This window comes from Leguminivora glycinivorella, chromosome 18 (assembly GCF_023078275.1).
Source record: "Leguminivora glycinivorella isolate SPB_JAAS2020 chromosome 18, LegGlyc_1.1, whole genome shotgun sequence".
Lineage (NCBI taxonomy): Eukaryota > Metazoa > Arthropoda > Insecta > Lepidoptera > Tortricidae > Leguminivora > Leguminivora glycinivorella.
The window spans coordinates 8,945,235-8,958,759 of record NC_062988.1 but is presented as its reverse complement, the minus strand read 5'-3'; positions in this window follow the sequence as shown (position 1 = coordinate 8,958,759).

Sequence of the window (13,525 nt, the reverse complement as noted above, 5' to 3'; positions counted from 1 at the left end):
TATGTTTCTCGGGAGCGATAAACTGGGATAAATGGGTATAGTATTCAGCAGTTAATTAAATTAGTGTAAATTTACGAAATGTTCTTACCATTCATACACGTTCGGTATTAAATGCCTATTTCAGACATACGACTGTCGAGTGCCAATGCGAACATGTACAATCTAAATGTAGAATCAACTTGAAATAGAAACATATTACAAACATATTATTATGGGCATTTTCGCGAAAAATGATTCAAAGTAATTTTTTTAAGTAGGTAAATATAATGTTTTTGTGTCTCGTTTTTTATCCTAGATTAAAGGGCTCTTGATTCTGAGTACGAAAAACATAAAAATTTTTTTTGGTGATTCTTCTCGCGAAAATGCCCATATGCTTCATTATAATCAGTAATTTTCAATTTAAAGTTGTAAGCATTAAAAGCAAGTCTTTTCTGCATTTTAATTCTGTGTGAAAAGTGTCTATGTAAATGCAGCCAAGTAAGTACCCGGACACAGTTACGGCACTTATGGCATCCGCTCCAGTGTTTAAGAAAATATCTGATGTACGTCCCGTTAGATCAACTCGTTAATAACACCCCTAGCGCCCAATACCACCCCAGGCTGATTTAAATCTCAGTCTTCCCATGGGATCCTTAACCCTGCAGCTACCGACGGATTGCATAAACACCTCTAATCTATATTAAATAACTATAACACTGTAATAACGCTTCTATTTCTTCCTCTTAAGGTATATACATTTTGCAGAAGAAAGAAGGCAGTAACAAGCTAACATTTTAACACGAATACTGCGTTTTTCCAATAAAAGCTCAAGGAATTTTTCGAATGGTAATCACGTGAAGATTTGCATTGTAAATGACACGGGATGTATGGAAATGTACGGAGTACGGACCTGTTTCTGCGGTTACGAAAGGGTTCCATTTACAAGGACGGAGTGACATTTTGTAATTTATTTAGCTATCCCAGTTACTAGTTTCGTTACGTAGGTACTCACTAGAGTACAAAACTAGCGAGCGTATTCGAACTATTCTTTTAAGAAATCACTGTACGATCTGATCTGCCAGTGTCAGTGCCTTTTACTTTCTCCAAGAAATGCGACTTTCAACAAACATTTTGACATATTTGTGTGACATGTCAGTGTCTATTTGACCACAGTAAGATGTTGCGTTGTAGAAGTACCTATGCAGTGAGCATCAAATGTAAAAAAAACTTAACAAATTTCTCCTATTCACCTTACTTATGACCGCAAATTGTGAATATTATAAAATAGTATGTAAAAGTATGCGAAGGTGACTATTTATTTAGTCGTATGGCATCAATTCAAAAATGGGCAATTATTTCTACATTTTAAATGTCACTAAGTCAGCTGCATCGGGTGTAGATGCAATAAGTCTTCTGCCCTAGCAATGTCGATATGAACGAAGGGGGCAGCGCTGGATTATGTGTTCCATGTCTATCTTCCTCGCAATATTAACATGTGTGTACCAGTCTATCTTTCAATATTAACATGTTACACTTCATTACATTAGGTACTAGTAGCGCCGGTACAATCCCTAGATAATATTATTCTTTACACCTTGCTCGTCGTCCATATGTGTTTTCAACGTTCGTTGCATCATATCCATATCATATCGTATCACATGACAACACCTTATGAGATGAAATTCTATATTATCTAGCGGATGGGCCGGATCCCATTGCATGCAAACAGGAGTCTCATGACGGGTGGCCATAATTTGATGACACCGCTCGCTGAAACTGATAAAAAGTAAACATAACTATATGATGCTTGCTCTTATCTATTGTTGACTCACAATACGATACGCACTTTAAAATAGGGTGTGAGTTCGATAAAATATTTGAACTCAACTCACATCCTGTCCTATATATATTTTGTTCACGTAGTAGTACCTTAGAATCGTATATTATCAATAGTTTTGTAACCTATTTTTCAGTACAGATGGTGTTTTTTTTACGCACTAGTGCGAGAAGTGGTTCATTATATATAACAGGTCGAAACTTCGAAAGCTCATCTGTACTGAAAATCGTCGTACGATACACGTACGTAAAGGAAATTCGCAACTCGTGTCGATTTAAAACATTCCCTTCGGTCGTGTTTAATTTATCGCCACTCGTTTCGAACTTCCTTTTTTACGCACTTGTATCGTAATGTACTATTTCCGAGGACTGAACGATTAAGTATTGATTAAGTTGACTATTTAGAGTTCGATAAAATATTTGAACTCTAGGTATATAATGATCGTTCTACTGTTCGTACGTACGTTCTACACTACCACACCTCGGACACTGGCGATTAAATATATGAAAGAGGCGCGTTCCTAGCACACAGTCTAAGCTCGTGTAGGTGAACGCGTACTATGCTTGTATGAGTGAGATATGACAGGTCGACTGTTCGCGTTTTTGACAGACGGTAACTGTGAGGTAACCGAGAGGGGGTGGGCGGCACTTTCAGCGGGGAGCGGGAGTGGCCATACTGTATGATAATACTCTTTATTATACTGTGACACTACTCTACGTAATGAACTATTTATAACCATTATTATTCCTGTCATTGGTAATATTTATTTACTTAGTTAAATCGCTCAGTAATATTTTAATTTTGCGTCATTATACCGAAATTTGTCCTTTTTCTTTCACTGTTTGATTTGTTTTTATTCAACGCATATATGACTGATAACAGCAATAAATACAGGCGTGGGTTGTAGGTACCTAAGTACATACACAAACATTTATACTCAAACCAAACTTTGACCGAAATCTTGGCTTTTTTATTAGAAGAATTCACACTTCCAAAAATCAATGAATCAAAATATTTACGCTCAATAAACACAGTAGCTTAAATTAAACCATCACTTTATCTACTAATAGTTCCGGCGGTGAATCAAGGCGGTGACTCACGAGATTATCGCCCAGATTTCAGACGCGCATGCCGGAACTATAACTTAATTGAATTTTTTGCTCTTCATTTGTTCTGTAAATCTTCCATGACATTTTAGTTTACAGTTGGTGCTTGTGAGCCGCAAAGACCTACTATAAATAGCTATCGACTTAATAACTATTTTATTCGTTTGTTGTTTCATTACTAAGCCATAAACTGTAAAAAATAAGAATGCTAAAATACAATATCCCACGACTTTCGCTAAACAATATTACCTCCTAGTAAAATATAAAATTATGACGTCTTTTACCCCAAAAATTACCTTTTGTGAGACTTAATGGTAATGTTTTTTTTTTTGCTTTTTATAGATACCTACGTAACGTAGACATAGACCATAAATACTTAAACACGTATAACACTTAACTAAGCAGGTGTCCGCACTGCAATATGAAATATGTAGTTCACAGAACACTGCCCTTCTCTCCATATTTGAATCAAATACCTACGAACTGACTATCAAAGCATTTTTCCGACAGTGTATTGTAAGCGTTTGAACATGCCTTATTTGTCATAATGTTTGGCACTCCACCTTTCTATTTCGGCGAAGCTATAATACTGGGGACGCTATTGCTATGTCTTGTATGGGAACCTTGCATTTTATGATTAAGCACTGAGACTTGGCACAGTTGTTCATTGGGTGGCCCTGAGTGGATAAAGATCGGGAGGCATCGAGAGCCCCCCTTAATTTAGGAGGGAGGAGGGGGGGAAGGCTGGCGCCTCCGCGCTTCTTTTGAAACCATATTTCTCTAAAACTATACAAAATAGGGCATGCGATATATCATTTTCGGATAAATGAAGGACGAGGAATTAATTTTTGGAACAAAAAAAATGTATTTTAGAACAAAAATACAAAATAAAATGGGAAAATCTGAAAACGAGATTTTTTTTTATACATATTATTGCACATTTTATGAAAACTGTAATGGTTTTTTCTAAATAAAAAATATTTTTTAATAGCTACATTTATTTAGTTTTAGAAAATGTATAATTTGTTATAGAAATATATTATACGACGAGTGATAAAAAATAATTTACATCGCCCGATAGGGTGATTTGAATGCTCATTTCAATAAGTTTTGTCAATGATTTCAGGTATAATCACTATTTTTAACACACGAAAGCCGTAATCATTGTATTTTATGGCTATTTTAGTGATTAATGTACTTAAAATAAAAAAATACAAAAAAAAATGTGATAACTTTTTCATAACATTATCCTATTTTGTTCTTTCTATACAATATATATCTAAAAGCAATAAATATGAATAAAAAGCCACATTTATGTAGTTTATAAAAGTATATAGTTTGTTATATAAATATATTACGAAACGTGAGATAAAAAATAATGAAAGTGACGTGGCAGGGCGATCTTGATGTACGGTACGGGTCAGCTTGTATGATTCGATGAGGTGAGGTAAAGGTACTCAAAGCTCTCAAAAAGTGTAGTTATTTAGAGTAATTCAAATTAAACAACATAAGTACTCCTATATAGTCTGAATTTATCTATTTATATTACATGAAATGATCGATTAATATGATAGGTCAGATATATACATCTGATCCTAATACATCTTGTGAAATAATAGTAGTTATCTATATGATTTGCATAATTTATGGATAATTCTTACTTGACATATTTATTATTCCAGATCTGCGTCCTGTACTTTGGTTAACGAGTGCCGAAAATAGTTATTAACCAAAAAAGACCGCCAAATTAACAGCATTTCACCGACAAAAGCTGCCTTGCACCATTTTTGTAAGGGTTATAGGTATATCAAGGTGTCCATTTATGGGGTCAACTAAACCCAATTCAAAATTTGCCATTATTTGCTACTTGTGGCTGGACGAAAGTCTGTAACAATTGGGATTTGGGAGCCTACTTGCCCGCAACGTTGCCTGTTGCTGCAGAAACATGCCTCGAAATTGTCGGATGCAGGTGTAATAAAAAACAGTGCCGCGTAAGGTGCAACCGTAAAAAAAGACTTTTTAAATTAAATGTTCGGAGCTGATGTGCTTATGCAGTGGATGTTGTGATATATACATAATTAAATTCAGACTATTCATGTTGTTTTATTTGAATAACTCAAAATAGCTACACTTTTTGAGAGCCTTGAGTACTAGCCCCGATACACATGTTTTCGTCTAGTCCGACCATTTTTTGAGGTTCTCCTTTGTATAAAAGCAATGTCTTAGTTCAAAAATCATTAATGTTTAATGCTAATACGAATCTAGTTTATTTTTTATGGCACTATTGCGCAATAACTAACTATCATTGATACTGAAAGGAAGAATATGACGATTTTTATTTTATCTTTTATGGATGGGTAAAACCGATTTAAGGGGGGGACCAAAAGAAGTAACTAAATTCTGCTAGTAAACTAAAAAATCTTAAAGCCTATGCATGCAGAACTGCTTTAGGAGAGGAGAACGTGATTAAGACATTTTTTTGCAATATAAGTCACATGCAATTTTATTTTACAATCAAAATAAACTATATCATAGGACTTTTACAATTTTCTGTACTGGGTCGTGATATACCTAGATGTGTAAACGTTATTAGAATAAGTATATTTCTGTATTACTAGACGAACTCCACTGCATAGCGGGTAGTACCTTTACCTCACCTCATCGAATAATGCAAGCTGACCCGTACATTAAAATTTTCATTTTCATTATTTTTTATCTCGCGTTTCGTAATATATTTATGTAACAAACTATATATTTTTATAAACTGTATAAATGTGGCTTTTTATTGATATTTATTGCTTTTAGATATATATTGTGTAGAAAGAACAAAATAGGATAATGTTAAAAAAAATTATCACATTTTTAATATTTTCTAAAATTTTTGTATTTTTTTTTATTTTAAGTACATTAATCACTAAAATAGCCATAAACTACAATGATTACGGCTTTCGTGTGTTAAAAATAGTGATTATACCTGAAATCATTGACAAAACTTATTGAAATGAGCATTCAAATAACCCTATCGGGCGATGTAAATTATTTTTTATTACTCGTCCTATAATATATTTCTATAACAAATTATACATTTTCTAAAACTAGATAAATGTAGCTATTAAATAATATTTTTTATTTAGAAAAAACCATTACAGTTTTCATAAAATGTGCAATAATATGTATAAAAAAAAAATTCTCGTTTTCAGATTTTCCCATTTTATTTTGTATTTTTGTTCTAAAATACATTTTTTTTGTTCCAAAAATGAATTCCTCGTCCTTCATTTATCCGAAAATGATATAGCGCATGCCCTATTTTGTATAGTTTTAGAGAAATATGGTTTCAAAGGAAGCGCGGCGGCGCCAGCCTTCCCCCCCTCTTCCCTCCTAAATTAAGGGGGGCTCTCGATGCCTCCCGATCTTTATCTACTCAGGGCCACCCAAGGAACAACCTGTGCCAAGTCTCAGTGCTTAATCATAAAATGCAGGGTGTTGTGCAATAGCGTCCCCAGTATAAGTTCAGCAAGTTAAATAACAATATTGTATTATTTCTAAAGGTAAAGTTCAGATTCAAACATCAGCAACATCACAGTTCACAATACTCAGTTCAGCTCAGCCACACATGCTCGTTTTGAGAGCGTAGGCGGAGCGTTAGCGGAGCGCAATATAGCGGTACGCCGGACGAACGCTTGCGTTGCGCCCAGCGAACGCCGGCGGGAACTAACGAGCGCGGATTGCGAGCGGAACGCGCGCGGATTGCGAGCTGAACGCTGGCGCACCGCTATTATTGCGCTCCGCTAACGCTACGCTATCAAAACGCTTTGTGTGGCGGGGCTTTAGTAGAGTCAGTCCAAGATATGAGCCGGCAATGATTTGGCGAATACTCGAACTACATACAAACACAACATATCCAGAATCTCTTTCTACATATCTGTAGGGACCTATAGACGATACTGTAGAAACTTATAGACGATCCATGACACCGTGTCAATCAAATCAAATAATATATTATATCGTGATTTAGCTCATGCTACATTGCACCCGCAAAACAGAATTGCTGCGCAAATATTAAACTAGGTACCTACCTACCTACCTACATTCCTTGGAGATGTCAATACTCAACTCACTCAGGGACCGGTGACTCAAGACGCTCACGGGTACACTCGGTGATAAATCTAACTCGATTGTTTCACAGTACAAGAAACCTTATTGGAATTCAATGGGTTATTTCTAAAACAATTTTCTTGAATTTCAAATTGCGCTGGTGGCGCGCTTACAACGTTTAATGTTTTGAAAAATCAGCAAATCGATTGAAGATTGATGGTATCCGTCGAATTCGCATTGGAATTTTTACGATTTTTTTTAATTTGTACCCTAAGGATAACAGATGAGTAGTCAGAAAGTCGAAGGGAGTTTGATACATTCATAGACTGCAATCGAACTTACGAAGCCGCTAAATATCAAGTTTGAATTCATGGTACGCCTTGTCACGATCAACCTCCTAGCGTTATCCTTCATATGCCACGGTTAATGGGAGCCTGCATGGGGTCCGCTTTGATAACTAATCCCAAGATTTGGCGTAGGCACTAGTTTTACGAAAGCGACTGCCATTTTGACCTCGAAGGGTAACTAGGCCTTATTGGGATTAGTCCGGTTTCCTCACGATGTTTCCTTCGATAACGATATCGAGTAACATCTTACAAACTCATGGTAGCCACGCCAGAGTCTCGCGACCCGCCTCACGGGCTCTCGAGACGCCGCGCCCGCACATCTGCATACAATCGCGCATTTATAGTGCACATTAGTGCAACACGAGCCGACGAATTAACTTGTCTTACTGATCAACTGTTGCCTAATCAACTCGTTTTAATTTTGTGGGAGAAAAGACGTTGGTCTGTCTGTAGAGTCGGAAATTATGTTTATCATTTTTTTACTCCACAATTCATAAGGTACAGCGGGTAAATCTCGACTGGGGACAAATATAACTGATAAATTTTCCTGTTTTACAATGTTTGCATTATTAAATAGAGTGTCCACCGGTTATATATAGTAAAGTCGCCGTTAATAGAATTTGTAAACAATGTTAACAAACCTTGTAGTCAAAATGTCTTTAATTTCCATTCTAACTCATCAGGTACTGGCTAAATCCATGTGTTATTTAATCAATTCAAATCACATTGTGACCTTTAATATAATAAAAGTGTGCTAGAATATTGATATTTCATAGAATGGTTTGTTTACGACGATTTTAGGCGTGTTCAGTGGATACATATATGTAGAACTCAACCTCATAGTGTAATAATGGAAACAATGGATTAGTTACAATTGCCCCCCAGTCGAGATTTGCCCTATATTTTTATTTTTAAATAAGCGCGTACTTAGATAAGCTAATTATTTTTCGTTAGATAAGACTGGCGATGGAAGTAGGGCAGTCGTATTCGTATGGTCACTTATCATCTTAACCACTTTTAGTTCTCTCATGATCAAAAATTATCAAAAGTATCTAGGATTCTCCGGGAACTGGATAAAAAGAGGAACTTGTGTAGTAGGGACATAGGGACATAGGGATTTTTTATTACGAACTGGCCCCGTAGCCACATGGTATTTCTGGGACGCGAAACGCTACGGAAACGCCGCAGAAATGTAGTCTGGCTCTGTCGCGCCAATACGCAAGAGCGATAGAGCTATAGCTATCTACGAAGGAGATATTATCGTGAGCGTTTGTGTATTCCGCTACGCACACTGTTTAGATGATTTATCTAATACATACCTATTTACAACATGTAGATACTAACATATGTAATACATTCTAAAAACCAACATATTTATTGAAATGTTACGGATATACTCACCTGTTTAACATCGACGTATTTGCATTTATAATGAACACGTTTGACGAGAGAATTACACATCACATCTTCCGTTCGTCAATGGGTATTTCCACATGGCGCGTAGCAAAGACGCCAATTTTTTACTCTCCGGAGAGAGCGAATAGCCAATGTCGCAAGATTATGGAACAGTCATAGAGAGATACATCAGGCCAAAATAAGTTGGCAACGATTCTGATAGCCCTGCCTCTGCGAGGGTTAAGTAAATGTCATGTCATAAATAGTCAAAATTTTATCGAAGTTTGACGATTAAAATAACATTTGTACCGGCCAGGCGGTCAAAATCGTGGCAAATTTATCCTGGACCTCAGACGAAGGATACTATAGACTTGACACAAGGGTACACCCGTAAGGGACAGATATAGAATAATGGAGCGAATTTAAGAATCACTTTAAAAATGGCTGACAGTTTACCATACACAACCTACGTAATTTGGGCGGATAATAAGCTTGACAAGTCACGTCCTTATTGTTTGCCACAAACTCGTTTGTGGCAGCGGCGGAAAAGTGAAACTATGACAAAGACAAAAAATAACATTTTGCTCTCTGTCACTCTTATTATAATTTGTATGTGACCATCTCGTTCGGTAGTGGTATTATTATTTAGCTGTCTAGTCTATAGTATCCTTTGTTTAAGTCCTGGACTAATTCTAAGTACGCTACGGAACGGAACGTTACATTCTCGAAAACGCGAAAGGTACAGCGGGGCAAATCTCGACTGGGGGCAAATGTAAATGGTTCATTTTTTCCATGATTTACAATGTTTCCATTATTAAATAAAGTGTGCACCGGCTATATATGGTAGGCGTGTTCAGTGGATCCATGTAAATAAATAGAACTGGACATCATACATAGTGTGATAATGGAAAAAAAATGGATCGGTTACAGTTGCCCCCCGGTCGAGATTTGCCCCGCTTTGCTTTGATTGACTTGTTTTTGGCATATTTGTGCATCACGCATTATCGAGATTCATGAATGACAAAAAAAAATTGTAATTTATTGGCATGTTGGCTATTCTTTAGTAGACGCAGTAAATGGTCCATAAACGTACAAATTGGCGATAAGTAGCCGATGAATCACAGTCCATACATGGCATATAATTACATTAATCGCGCCGTATACGCGTTAAAGAACTACATGTCTAACTGTGTGGTTGACTGCTAGTAGTGCTAGTCATGTTTCACAATCTTATAATTATTTAATAGTACAGGTTTTCAACATGAAATGAAATGAGGCTCTGTTTTTAACATGTGCATATCGTGGCATAATATGTGTATGCGGGACACAAAAACATCACTTGACAGCAAGCTTGACAGGTACAATACAATAAGGTGAAAAGTGTATAGATCTCTTTGTAGTCGACCATACAACAACATAAATTTAAATAAACATCGAATTACTGGATTTCAATTTTAAGCGCGATATCTTGTTCTTGGCTCATCATCCTCCTTGCGTTATCCCGGCATTTGCCACGGCTCATGGGAGCCTGGGGTCCGCTTTGACAACTAACCCCAAGATTTGGCGTAGACACTAGTTTTTTACGAAAGCGACTGCCATCTGACTTTCCAACCCGAAGGGTAACTAGGACTTATTGGAATTAGTCCGGTTTCCTCACGATGTTTTCCTTCACCGAAAAGCGACTGGCAAATATCAAATGACATTTCGCACATATCTTGTTCTTGGCTATATTTCATAAAAAAAACATTTTTATCTTATGGAAATCTCTAAGATCTCTACTTCTTCCTCCTACCCTTATCCCACGTTATGTGGGGTCATTACAACGTCTCTTCTTCCGTTTTCCTCTATTTTTCGTTATCTCAGAACTTACTTATTTCTTTCTCATAACCTCTTTCACACAATCCATCCATCGTTGTTTGGGTTTACCCCTCCCTCTCCATCCATCAACTTTCATCTCCAACATTCTTTTGCCTATATAAGATTCATCCTCTCCTAATTAAATAGTCCTAACTATTCTAAGTCAATTCAGATCTTATCAGCTTCCGTAGCCATGTTATCTCATACCATAAACAACCCAACAACTTTTTTAATCCAAACAAGGATCGCGTAATAAAATTGTCACTGTCATAATACGATACAAAAACGCTGACAATGTCACATCCCCATGACAGTGGAACAAATGGTATCCCTTGTAAGGAACTCGGTAGTTGTCACTTTTTCTAAAACATTTCTATCATCCATAGATTAAAAACCCATAGATTAGAAACCTCTATAGATATAACGAATATGTGATGTCATCATGACACCACTTCTCCTTTTCAACAATATATGACTGATAGCCACTTGGTCACCAAACTTTCCTATAATTCTCGTAAAATGGAGAGAAAAAGCGGTACTGATTAATAAAGACCCCGTGTGGTGACGGGTTAAGAATTTCATCACCCCCTTTCTCCCCGTGGGTGTCGTAGAAGGCGACTGTGGGATATGGGTTAAATTGTGGCGTTAGGCGAGAGGCTGGCAACCTGTCACTGCAATGTCACCGTTTCGTTTTCTTTCAACCCCTTATTTGCCAAGAGTGGCACTGAGATTTTAGTAGTTTCATGTGCTCTGCCTACCCCATCATGGGATATAGGCGTGATTGTATGTTGTATGTATGTATGATTAATAAAGACCGAGTAGAACAGCTACACCTGTCTCTTTCAGTAGATGGTATGCTTCATGTGAGAGTACAGGATGACATAAGGTTTAGATCCTGCTTAAAATCATTCGTCCATCTTTATTCCTATATCTATGCTATCATCCGTCTAAGTTGATGTGTCATTATAAATTGTAATTGTTCGGTCGAGAAAGGCATTAGCTATGCCAATATGAGATGAGATGCGGTAACCAAACATTAAAATACTTATAACTTAAGAGTTGTTGGAATGTTAATGTTTGGTTGGTTGGCTAGTTTTTTGTCTCAATTCTTTCTGTTTGATTTCAAATGTTATGATAATGATTTAAAAATATTTTGATTCAATGAATCAGATTTGGGCCCGATGTTTAAGACGATACGGTAGGGGTCAATTCTCCATACAAACGCTCTCGACTATTTCCTCCCTGGTTTTTGAAGATAGAGCAATGATTTTTTCAACACAGATTGTTATTATTTTTATCTGTGTCGGACCGTTTAGATTTTTTTGATATTCTGCTTTTTAAAGACTCTAGAGTCAATCAAAAATTTCCAAAAACGGCCTTTTTCATTGTGGCGCAAAAAAAGGTGTGATACTCAAGATTGGTAACAATCAACCAAAAAAGCTAAACGGTCCGACATAGATTATTTCATTGTTATTCAGATTCTCAAATTTCGTTCCGATTGATTAAGTTTTGAAGGAGGAAAGAGTCGAGAGCGGAACCTCGATTTTAAAGATTTTTTTGAAATATCTTTTGACTAAGTTGTTCTTAATGGACAATTTTTTTTCGATAAATCTAGTTAATAACACTTGTATATTTAACTAAAATTCCCAAGTTGAAAGGGGGGCTCCTTTCCATTTTAGCATTTTCGCTACCGTATCCTCTTAAGCAACTTAAAACAGCAATCGCAGTAGTCTCGAGAGGCTTCTAACTGCTATGATATTGTTTATGTCCATGAGCGACCCTGACTCATTTACGGACTACAAAGTAAAAAGTGATGGCATAAAATGTATGGAACTAGGGGGCCGATTTTTGAATCTCGGCCATTCGATTTCGTGAAATTCGTTTAATAATATCTCTACTACTACTCTCTCTTATAAATATATTCTACTTGTATAAGTATTTTTACTATTGTACAAGCATAACATTAGATTAATCAATACCAATAATAATAATATAGTAGTAAATTTCCATCTTTTACATAAGACATTTCCTTTTGTTCGCAGGTTTACGAGCCAGTTCCCGGTTCCGGGAAAGTGCGTGAGGTCAGTACAAAACATAATCGCAATTAATAATTCATAGATATTTAAATAACGTAAGAGGTAGTGGCAATAGTATTGAGTAGTGTTATTTAATCGTATGGCGATGTATACAAATAGGCAAAATAAAAAATTATAAGGCAACGTCCAAGTTTTGCAACCAATGCACAGCATTGGGCGTCTAGTCTAGTAGATCATCCGGGCTACCCGAGTATGGCGAAGGGGGCACCGCTGTATCATGTGTGGTAGATACCCATCTACTAAGATGGTGGACCAAAATCACATTTCACGCTTGTAAATAGAATACACTTTATAAACCATTTTTATAATAAGTGTATCAAATTAAGGAGATAAAGGGTTGTAAATTGTAAATTCAGGCTAACTGTACCGTTTTCCTCACCAAGAACCTTTCGGGTAAAAAAATGCGGTTCTTTTTTGATAATATAAAATAAATTAACTTATAGCCTAAATTATGTTAAAACCTAAAACGTTGTAAAAGTTAAAACCTCTTGTTTTTATTTTTCATTTCCCTTTGCAGTAATATGAACTAATATGACCCCGAATAATTACGAACTCGTATGTCTTAACTTAACTTAACCGTATGAAAAGTTCGTTATCCGCAAGAAACAATAATAGAATAATGCACTCGAGACAATTACTAATTAAGATTGAGTGCAATTTAATTATATTTGTGGGAATTTTGGCCGAACCATTATTAGAAAATGATAAAATAAGACCTAAAAATTCTTTCGTTACATTATGTCTATCACTTGTATTCTGGTTTTCTCATTATCAATTACGAGAAGTAATTTCTATTAGATTACACACGTTTTT